The 12,305-nt window shown below is 44.2% G+C and overlaps 1 pseudogene; it reads right to left on the bottom strand.

Annotated features, from left to right (window-relative positions):
- Window positions 1–221: 221 nt before the first annotated feature.
- On the bottom strand, window positions 222–11,140 carry LOC136475678 (26S proteasome non-ATPase regulatory subunit 2 homolog A-like; annotated as a pseudogene).
- Between the last annotated feature and the right edge of the window lie 1,165 nt (window positions 11,141–12,305).

The following is a 12,305-nucleotide window of genomic DNA, read 5'->3' on the forward strand; positions in this document are numbered from 1 at the left end:
CATAGGAGATTGTTAAAATGCCTACCAAGTTAGGACAAACGGGAGATTGTTTGTTGAAATGCCCTTATATACGTTTATACATGGGAACAGATGCAGCGGAACTCGTAGACGAAGGCACACAAGTACACGCACTATATACGAGAATACATGGGAGCAGATGCCGCGGCTCATGCAGTTATGCTTGCTCAGCCTGATTTGGCCTCCATTGCGAATCGTAGACGAAGGCACACAAGAACACGTACACATAGAGAGACACTTATATATCGTGTGTACAGTGTTTCCAGTACACACGTACAGAACGTAACCACAATACAAAAAAAACTGATAATGATGGCGCAACATGTCACCGAGACGAACGCCAAAAATGCTATGCCATGTTATCACCTCACCGTACGGAGTAAGCTCTAAATACGTCTCTAGTAATAAATACAATCGTACAGATACACTGGAGGTGAAGTAAACACTCAAGACACCTACAAGTGGTATATCAGCATAACCAAAGACAGCTTTCAGTTAGCCACAACTCTGGCAAGAATCAAACATGAACGGACCGAGGAAGTGCTCAGCAAGATATCCAAGGGCGATCGATTCCTCGACGAGGGATGCCAGGCTTGAAGACTTCCATGTGGACGAGCCACGGAAAACACCATGCTATCTGGCATACTAAAGTCTTTCACTCTTCATGGTACTCTGGGTTCTTCTTCAGAATCACAAAGCCCTCTAATACCGGCGTCAGTGGAATGTATCTGAACAACACAAGCAAACAGTGATTAGTGTTTCCTTGGAGGATCGCATACAGATCGTCCATTCTGAATGCAGCTTACTTTTCAGTTGCTAGCTCAGCTCTCTCCCCTGCTGCAAGCAAGACCGGTGTGGAGTGTGTCTGAAAGCCAGTGATTGTCTTAGGCCTTCCTGCCTGACCAACCACATCGACGGCTTGCCCAACGCGGACAGGTACTGAGAGAGGCTTCAGATCCTCATCCACAGTTAAAAGCATCCTAGGCTGTATGAGCGAAAAGAGGGAAAGAAAGAAATAGGTTCAAACATAGTATCCAACGGTTGTCTACTCAATCCATAGGAGTGGTAGCAATGACTAACAAACACACCTGCATTGCCAGGACAATAATGTAAAGGATGTAGTGATATTTCCCTAGGATGGTGGACTTCATATCAAGGCACGCATGCAGGACAGTTACAAGCCCTCCAAGTGCCATTCTGGAAAACAGAAAAAAAAAATGAAACACAGTTCGGTGGCATGTGCAGGTGAAAGGAGTGCTAAGAGATCGACACTCACGGAGAAAGAAGAAATCTATCAGAATGGTATGGAGAAAGGGTCAACAAGCCCTTTCCAAGGTGAACAAGGCCCTGAGCAATTCGTACCTGATGAACACAATAAAATTAATCAATGCATGAAAACTTAAATACGACCAAGGAACCATTATAGTACATGAAGGATGCCAAATGAGCATGATGGATCTATACTTACACAAAACAGATGAGCAGCTTCTTTGTAGTAATAACTTGAAAGATTGCGAAGCATGCCAGCTATTCTGGCATTGTTTGTGCCAGCACCAATCAAACCCAATGAGATAATTGCAGCCTGGAGAAATTCAATAACCAGATATATAAGATATAGGATAACAAAGGAAAAGGCTATGTAAAAAATTGATAAATACATACCATTGACACATCGGCGTCTGCGTCATGACTCAATCTGCTCAGTGTGTCCATAACATTTACCTGAGAAGGCAAGTATTAGAAATGCAATCAGATTCCTGATGGCATATACAATTTTTCAACTTTATGAAACCTGTTCAAATGAATGCTGAACATCAAATTATACGAAGAATACACAAGAAACTGCCAAAACAGAGTATTTTTAGAGGTTTGAAAGAATAAACACAAGAAACTGTCAAGCTTGGGTTGTGAAATCAGAATCTCCAAAGTTTTTGGCATAGATATATGATGTAGATCATGATTTGGTTCACAACACACTTCCTATGAAGGTCATTTTAGGATTCTACTTGGTCAAACATTTTAACTTAACCCATCAATTATATATGAAAAGTCAGATGGATTGACAACACAGCTGATGCTACAAGGTCCATACTTTCACCATACATAATCTTGAGTATTTAAAATATACTTCTGAAAGAAATGTAAGTTAAGGAGTTAAGAGGGAGTACAAATTGCAGTGAACATGATTTGGCCACGCTTTTAATAACGACGGCACCATGCAAAATTATCCGTGTGATAGAATCTATTCATAGAAAGGTGCTCCAGTAAAACTGGATTGCTATGATATGATTTATTTATAGAATGCAAGCAGGCCTGTCTGCGAGCCCGCAAATAGGTTTAATTTTTACAGGGGTTCTCGGAACCCCACAAAAGTTAGGTTGTTTGCATCACCATCATTATAGTATGGCACTGGATAAAAAGCTTGATGGTTTCTGGGTCCAACAGTATTAGAGAAATAAATGGTCTTGTATTATGGGACAATCAGCTTATATAGACTACTTTCAGTAGATTGGTTTCATGGTCAACATTTTCCCCCTAAGAAAACAGTTATCTAGAACTATTCAAGCACTGTGCGCTTGTGTGCTGGTGCAAGTGCAATAGTTAGCACTATCGTGCAGTAATTTCAGGGCCGGCCCTGGGGCGGGGCGGGAGGGACGGTCGTCCCAGGCCCACGATACCGATGGGCCCCTCCCCAGGTATGCAATAAGAATACGAGATGCTAGATCGAATCGCCGATTCCCCGTGTCCCGTGATCACGCACGCTCCGCGAGTCTTCCGCCTTCCTTCCTGTGCTGCGAGACGTGCGCGTGCAGCGTGGGCGCGTGAGGGTCTGAGGGGCCTGGCGGCGTTCCACCAGAGGCACAGAGCAGGCGGCAAATCAGTTCTCACACAGCCACATAGGGTCCTAATCCCTGATTCCTGAGCCCTATTCCCTCATCCCTGTTCGGCACTATCGGTAGACGGCAGTTCCAGAAGGCAGCAGTCTAGCAGAGGAGGCAGGCGTCAGGCGGCAGCAAGGTACGAATCTCCGAATCTGAAATTTAGTACTAATTGTTTCTCACGTGATCCCTACTTTATGAAATTATAGTTACTAATTGTTTCTCTGAATTTTAACAGTACCATACCATCAAGAAAGACAAAAGGAAAAGGAAAAAGCAAATAGATGATTTGATACAATACATTGAGGGGCTCTTCATAAATTTCTTAAGAGTAATACTAGTGTTTCAATTCAAGAGATCCAGATGCATTGGCAACATTATGCATTGAGAAGCGATTATTGGATGAGATTGATATTGACACCATCATCGATGACTTCGCATCGAGGAATGTTAGAAGAATTTTTTGAGGTAATTTGATGTGTATACAAATTATTTCATATGAATATTATTTTTGCATTAAGTTAACTGCTTATTAGTAACATCATATATGTGTGTATATATATACTACCAATGAGTAGTACTAGTAGTATTATCATGTTTGTATAAAGAGGTCCAAAAAATTAGTTTCGTTCTAGGTCCAGAAAAACTTAGGACCGGCCCTGAGTAATTTCATTCAGATGGTCTCATTAGAGACATCTCTTAGACAAAAAACATAATTTGGGCGATATACCAACTAGGACAGAAAATTCCCCATGGGGCATGAAGTTTAGTGTGATCAGGCATTGTTTCCAGCAGGAGATTTCATGTATCAGAGATTTAGTTTGTACAAGACAAATTTATCCACATACCTTGGGATTAGATATGCAGAGTATACCAAGAGCAAGAGGAACTGCTCGTCTTATATTCTGCTCGCCGTACTGCAGAAGACGCTCAAGTGAACGTACAGCCATTTCAGCTCCTAATTCTTCAGCCATAGCAATAAGAGCAATTCCAAGGACAGCTGGCCCTTGGTGTGTTTCGCCTTTCTCAAGATGCTGTGAGCATATGCCAAGAAGTTTCTGAACCTGAAAACAGAGTTGATAACATTTATATTCAACCAAACATCTTAAACGTCTTAAAAATCTGAATCTGCTAGAAAACTTTCCATTGAAAGATAATATCAAGAGTAAAATGCACCGGAGGTCCATTAACTTGTCATCTAGATCCATCAACTCCAAAACTGCATTTTTAGGTCCATAAAAAAAAAAGGGCGTACCCAGTGCAGAGAGCTCCCGCTCTGTGCGGGGTCTGGGGAAGGGTGTTAGTGGCAAGCCTTACCCTCGCATGTGCAATGCGAGGAGACCGCGACTCGAACCCGGGACCTTCCGGTCACAGGCGGTAAGACTCTACCGCTTGCACCAAGCTTAATTGGTTCACTGCAGGTCCATACCCCTTCGTTTACCCTTAAATCTAACGTACATTTGCAGAAAACCCCCTATCTTTCTCTGTCTTCTACGTGCTCGCCCTTGCTGGGACCAACGTGGAGCCGGGCGGGCCAACGTGGCAAGGGCGCCGGTGCGGAGCACGCTGTGGCTGGCACCCTCCTCGCCTTCACACGCTCTGGCATTGCGCTGCTCCATGTGACTGGCAGCGGTGATGGTGCTGAGTGACTTCGGGTGCTGCCCCGGCCCGGGTACAGTATCAGATTTAGATGGATGGTGCAGTAAGGACAGTGTAGGTGTAGCCATGCATTGTACCCCAGATATGACGACATCGCAATCGCGAGCAGCAGGTGCAGTGTCAGCTGGGATAAAGCGCAAGGCGGAAGAGCTCAGGAAGCGCTCTCGGCAGGTGATCGGCGACCTCGGCCCCAGGATCGTGTCTGCCGCGCGTTGGGTTGGTACGAGGCACTCACACGAGCGCGTGGACAGTCAGCTGGTGCAGCTGCACACGCTGCTCATCATGGTGCACAGCGTCGTTGATGAGGCCGAGCGTGTGCGCATCGCTAGCTGGTGGCTGCGCCAGTGGCTCTGGGCGCTCTGCGACGCCGCGCTGGACGGGGACGAGATGCTGCGGCTCTTCAATTCCAGACAACAGCGCGCGGTGGAGGAGGCAGCAGCAGGCTGCCAGCGCCGGGAACTCGCTGTGGAACACCGCGGCGCGCGCCCTCCGGTCAGCAAGGAGCCTGCTCCTGCTCTTCTCCGTTCTCTTGTGTCGTTTCTCGACCTCCATTTCTCCTCTCTGCGCATGCTAGCGTGCGTGCACACCACTCGCAACGTGCCGTCCATCATCTCGTTGCGGCAGCTGTCTAACCCAACCAGGCGCTCCCCCATCTTCATCTACGCGCTGCAGCTCCCGTTCCACAAGCAGCAGACAGTGGACAGCGGGATGGAGCTCATCAACGCGTCCCTCTGCGGTTTCAACGAGAGCATCTCTCATCGGCGCTGTGGCGTACGGTGGAGCACACGGGTGTCTGCCTCACCATCGATCGTTCAGTTCATCTTCATCCGCCAGACTACAAGGCTCCCGCGCTGGCACCACTGCAGATCATGGTGCCCCGGGTGCACGCGTTGGCAACGACGCGATCTTGTACATGGAGCAAGGTGGTGGCCAACAACAAGGAGACGCTGGCGGACTGGATGGACTCGCCGGAGCTAGACCCGATCAGCGACCTGCTGGCGTCATCCGATTTATCAAAGATGGTGTCCGTGCTCGGTGCTTGGAGGCAGCAAGGGCGAGCACGTAGAAGATAGAGAAAGATAGGGGGTTTTCTGCAAATGTACGATAGATTTAAGGGCCAGCGAAGGGGTATGGACCTGCAGTGAACCAATTAAAAAGTTTAAGGACCCAAAAATGCAGTTTCGGAGTTGATGGACCTAGATGACACCCCCACAAAAGTTAATGGACCTCCGGTGCATTTTACTCTAATATCAAATACCTTAAGCACATTTCCTGTTCCGGCATATGCCAGTGACATAAGTGTTACATCACAGTATTTCCCTATCTTCTCATCAAATGTTTTAGAGACCTCTGCGGTAGCCTCCACACTATCCTGAAATAGGAATTAATTATCAGTGATAGCTAAGCACATCTTTGAAAATCACTAGTGATATGTAAAATAGCAGGTGCATAGATCTACTCCCTCCATCCTGGAATTTAATGTGTCCTAGAGATTCTAAGACAGATTAAGAAAGAATACAATAGACATTTGTACTCATGTTTCGTGATCAATTTAATTCCCGCATGTATAAACGCTGTCATCTGCGTGGTTAAAGGATGATTGATTGATAACTGGCAAGTTGTATTTGCGTACAATTTTTATTGTTTATATACACTATATTTCAAGATGGAAGGAGTAGACTACATTGAAAAGTGGCATGTTGTACACAGGGTAAACAGAAGAGGTAGTAGCGATCAGCAACATAGGGTAGGTAATTAAAAATAACCAATTAATCAGTTTTAAATGAGCAATAGATACTTGAAATGAGAAGGAACAAATAGTACTCCGGATGGATATGCTGAGCCTAGCAGCAACTTATTACTTAAATTACTCAACAAAGATGCAAACTTTGAAATCCGAACCATATCTACATGATGCTTAGAATTACCTGTTTTCCAAGATATAGAAGGCCAAGCGCAACAGGAAGCAAGCGTATAATGGGTTCTGCCAACTCAGCCTCACTACGCTCCATCAAAGCAAATATAATAGACTGTGCAATCTCTTCATTGCAAGAACCAACAAACACCAATCCCAAGGCAATGGCTGAGAAGACCAGGACCTCAAGAGGTGATTGGGAATCTCCCAACACAGCAGATAGATGCATTTTAAGCTGAAAATTAAAAACAGAATTGATAAGAAAGATAATACCAAATTATGAGTCAGCGAGACACAATTATAAGCACTAGTTCCCACCTCTTCTTTCTGGGAACCAGCATATGCAATTCCAAGACCCAATATTGCTCCAATACGAATGTTTGAGTCGTCCTTGCCAATATACTCCATGAGAATAGCAAACGCCTGGCAGAAAGGTTAGGATATTAGGAACAAAAGAAGATGCAGAGCGGGAGGGGCCGAGAGTAGCTAAGTGGAGCACTTACAGGATCACAATCACTCTTCACCCCGCAAGTGACAATTCCAATACCTAGCAAAGCTCCAGCAACAACATGAGTATCATTACTATGCAAGTACTTGTCAAGCTGAGCGAGCCCAGAATCAGTATCCCACAGGAGAATCATTCCCTGGAATGGAAACAAAAAAAAAAATCATTAACTATTCATTGGATGGTTCTAATAAAACCCTATATTGCAGTTAGAAAAATAAAGAATACTGTAATTATACCAGACTAGCTGCTGCACTGGCTTTTCCATGTTCCTTGTTCTTGAATAACCAATTTCCGGAAGACCCACTGCTGGATGAATCAGATGGAGCGGTCATCAACTTGTCCTGCACAAAGTAATAAAAAAAACTTAGATGAACTCTTTTTTCACAAATATTGCTAGTAACAGTTGTCTCAAAAGCTAACCTGGCCAAACCCAGCATTCACAAATGCATTTACAAATGTTGCAGCTAAATTCTGTCTTGCAGAATCAAGACTGGAGCTGGCACCACGACCATCAATCAAATGGACCTACATATTGTAAAACACAACCACAATTATTATAGAGGGTTTAATTGTGATATTACAATATGGTAAGCAGTAAATATACATTACCTTGTATATATCTTCTGGGGATTTAGGCTCCATGACCTCAATATCGCGAGCAAGAGTAGAATATCCCTCACTCAACTTAGTATTATTTACTATTTCTTGAAGGACCTCCTTGTCATTGTCATCAGCAGCGATCTCATCATCAATCTCCATAACCAAACCCTTCAGAAGACAGATTATTGTTCACAAAGGGGGGGAAAACAATTTTATAAGATGTATCTCAGGATTGTGTGCATGAATAAACACATAGTCCCAGTCACATGAACACACACAGCAGATACATATGTAAAGGAAAATGGGGTGTGGGCATACATGGCGTGCGATGAGATATGAGAACTGTTTCTTGAGCAGCAGATCATCGGTTGCTGTGTAGACCTGCTTCACATACTGCAGGGACTACAGACATTAATATGTAAGTTGTATTTGGTTCTAAAATAAAGCAGTATACCATGTCACGTTTGATAATCATGTACTCACTTTCTCAAGTTTCAGAGCAATTCTCAAAGCACTTGCAAGGTCTCCAAACTTCAAGTAGATGGTATATGCTATGTCAAGTGCCAAACTATCATCTGGGGGAGGGAGAAAACTGCAAGTTTCATGTTCGCGCACAGAAGCGTTAGTTTTAAAAAGGGCGTACCCAGTGTAGAGAGCTCCCGCTCTGTGCGGGGTCTGGGGAAGGGTGTCAGTGGCAAGCCTTACCCTCGCCTGTGCAATGCGAGGAGACCACGACTCGAACCCGAGACCTTCCGGTCACAGGCGGTAAGACTCTACCGCTTGCACCAGGCCCGCCCTTCGCGCAGAAGCGTTAGTTTTAACCAGAGAAATTCAACTATACATGAGTTCTACATCTAGTTCCACAAAAGAGAGGGCAGAAGTAATATATCACAGTAATAAGTGATAAAGAGATGCATACTTACTTGGACGAACTACAAAGATACAAGCAAGCTCTTTTGTAGTTTGTAGCATCCACATGCTCAACTAGTAAATCAAGGTCTTCGACCTGCCAAAAGATGAAATTTATGAGTTTATTAGCCAAAAAAAAACATTGGGGCTGTACTCTTGACAATATCAAGCATTGTAACAACTAGGTGTACCTCCATAAGAAGATCCACAGCTTCAGGCTCAGCATTATGCTAATAAAAATGACAAGAAAAAATTAGCAAAAAAAAACTGAGTTCAAGATGAAATAAGTATTCAACCATTAACTCCACTCAGAACAAACCTTCATGTGAAATGAAATAATTTGCTGCACTAGCTCCATTAGGGCATCAATGGGCAAGTCATCATCCTGGAAATAATAAACCCAGCATAAGAGGACTGAAAACTAAAGAATGGAACAGGATAAAGTATACATATGCCCACAACCTAATTCCAATTGCAGCCCAGTAGCATGAGATGAAAATAAGACAAGAACAAGCAACAAAAAATTTGCAGCAATTCACAATGAAATGTGATCTTGGTGACCAGGTATGTGGGACATCCAATGAGGATAAATAAAATGAAAAGAATGCAATTGTTTACCATGTCAACCTTATAAAGGCATAGTGTGATTTCAATTTTCAACTATTGATCATGAACAACCAACACTACAACAGCCAAACTGGTATTAATGAAAAAGATAATGATTACCAGAATATTAATCAATTAATCAATAAATCAGATGTGAATACCAAACTAACTAAGACTAAGAAAAAACCAAAGAATTGTTGTTTACAACTTTAACAGGTGTTATGTACAAGAATCAGCAAAACCCTGGTACAAGTCGTAGATATAACAACAATACAAAATGATTCAAGAATTCTAGCATGAGTGAGAGTGCAACCTGACGCTTTTGGAATTCTTGTGCAATCTCGCCAGCCAAATTTCTGCACAGAAGACAGTTATTCATTTAAAATCCAACAGTTTTCTAAAGAAATAGCATGTAAACAGTATATTTTTTCAAAAAAAAAAAATGAAGCATATCAAACAGGTGAAATAAACTTCTTAACGTATTCGAGCATATCTGAATCAACAGCATGTCAGGAAGGGGTTACTCTATGCAGAAAGTTTCCTCTGAAATAAAACTTAATAAGTACAAAAAAGAATCATGTGTCATGTCTGTGCCCTGTCGTTAGTTGAGCAGGATATGAACAAGTTTGTAAACAGTGTATACTTGTAGGAGTTCATTTATTGTGTCATGATATAGTGTGGTATATCAGTCCAATAAATGCTTACAGCTTTTTATTATTTTTGCATAACGTTGCATGATATAGTGTGGTATATCAGTCCAATAAATGCTTACGACTTTTTGTTATTTTTGCATAACGTTGCATGAGTAGCATTGCCAACATAGCACACTAGAAAAGTTTAGACTTCGCTGATTGAAGGAGCCAGGAAACATATCATTTCAGTTCAGTCATACCTCACATATTCATGACCCCATGAACCAATATCACCCTCAGAGCCCAACAAACGGTATTTCAGGCTCTCCTGCAACAAGAAGATGTCTCAGTTCCAGATTCACAGGAACAGCAATGACAGTAGGAAGAGAACTATTGCGGCCGGCACATACTCTTTCTCCTTCTATGGACATTGTCAAAGCTAACACTGACAGTATGTCAGCCATGTACTTCTGCAAAACAATAAGATGGTGGCATCAGCACTGAACCAAACTAATCTAAAGCTGGGTGATCCAAAGTGTTCACACAGACCTTGAGCTCGGACTCTGGCATTGTTTCAAAATAGGACTTCAGAGTTCCAAAGTGCGGGCGGAGGAATTTCAGCGGCTTTGGGACTGAAGTCATTGAGCTCGTGGCAGAGCGAATCTCCTGCCTGAAACAGATCAGTTTTAGTGGCATCAAAAGGGTTAAGAAACAAGCCGTTGGTTGCACAAAACTACAGGAGTGCAGCTGGAGCACTCAATTAATCCTTGTCATACACAAGAAAACCCATCTTAATCTTTACACATTATAGGCAATAAAGGCATACAAGCACCACGACACTAAACTAATCTTCACAAAGGTGACAAACTTAAACCCACAAAGCTTAGTTACCCTAGGGGTCACGCAACCCTAGACCTGAATCGGGAGGATTTGCGAAGCGAGCAGTACCTCATGCTCTCGAGCGCGAGCTTCTGCACGCCGGGATCCGCGTCCTGCGCCCGCACGACGTAGAGCTCCAGCTGCTCCTTGAGCGCCAGATCCTCCTCCGACTGCAGGCACCATCCGACACGTCAGTCGAAAGCAAAAACCCCAGATCGAAACATGAGGAGCGAGATTTTCCCCCACAATTCAACCTCTCCTAGGGCTCGAAGCGGAGCGGACTCACCAGATCGTCATCCTTCTTCTCGTCCTTCTTCTTCCCCTTCCCCGTGGCCGCGGCCGGCCGGCGGCGGCGGCTGCGACGGCTCGGCCGGCGCCGCGGGGCTGGGGTTCTCGGGGGGAGACATGCCTGCCTGAGGGGTTCGGCGGCTGGTCCACCGGAAGGACGGAAGCACGGACGAGCGGGGCTAGGGTTGGGCTCGCGGCGCTACGCGGTGAGCCGCCTCCGGTCACGTGCGGCGGAAGTGAGGCAGCGGAGGGAGAAGGGATCGCTTTGCCTGTGCTTTGTTTATGGAGATGGAGAAGAGACGGGCGAGGCGTGCTAGCGTAGAACGGAACCACGCCGCAAGTCCATTCCCGTCTCAACGCAGCTTTTGCCCCTCGCCCAAGAAGAATATACGTGGGCCGGGCGATTGTTCTTTCGGGCCCGCGGATTCGTAACTAGGACTAGGAGGGCTGTGTTTTGTCAGTGGGCCTGATTAGGCCGAAAAGGGCTTTGAACTCAGTAAGCCCCGTTAAGCTGTCGAACATGTGGCTCTGGGCCTTGGGTGGGTCCTCTTTCGAAAAGTGACGATAAAATTACGAAGTTGGAAAGAGTTCAAAGGGGATAAAGAATATTTTTTGTCTTTTATTTTCAAAATTACATAGTACAAATGTAGACACTCATACTTAGTAGCTTTGAGTGCATGTGAAAGACTAAGGTTAAGATACCGCAGTCCTCGTTATCCATGGATGCGTCACCTATCATTGAACATTGTTGCTTGCAATATTAATGATCGGGGTGTAGTCATTAGTTTTAACTCTACATCTTTATCGGCTAGGTCTTGCTATAAATTCTAAAATCGACTATTCATCCCCTCTAGTCGGCCTAGACATCCCTAATCCCTTTGGTTTTGTCGCTCTGGTTGTCGAGCAAGTCTAGTTGGATGCCGCTTTTCATGTTTCTATTGCGCACCTGGTTAACCTATGCCACTCACGAGCGAACCTCGCGATCATATTCAAATGCTATATGGAGATGGCACCTTTTGGTGACACCGTTTGTAAACGGCATCGGTTTCCACATCGAGATTGGCAGCCTTGAAGGGGCTCCACGGTTGGTTTTGCGGGCCCCTGCAACTAGCAGGTTCACCAAATGGTTGATTTTTGCATTTCTAAAATTCATTTGCAGAGGCCGGTAAATCATGCCACTTGTGAAATTCCTGATTTACACGGTGGCTTTGCCTCTAAAAACTAAGTGCGTGTCAATAATTTACTATAGTAGTTCCTTTTTTATATGTATTTTCAGGTTTTGTTTAATTAAAAAATAACTCGCGCAATGAGATCATTACTAGATTTGTTCATTTCTCCTATTGTTTTCCTGCATTATTTATGTAAGAATTTTGCCTCGAGAGCACTGTACCGCCTAAGCTTTCATTTTCAAG

The sequence above is a fragment of the Miscanthus floridulus genome, chromosome 8 (assembly GCF_019320115.1).
Source record: "Miscanthus floridulus cultivar M001 chromosome 8, ASM1932011v1, whole genome shotgun sequence".
Taxonomy (NCBI): domain Eukaryota; kingdom Viridiplantae; phylum Streptophyta; class Magnoliopsida; order Poales; family Poaceae; genus Miscanthus; species Miscanthus floridulus.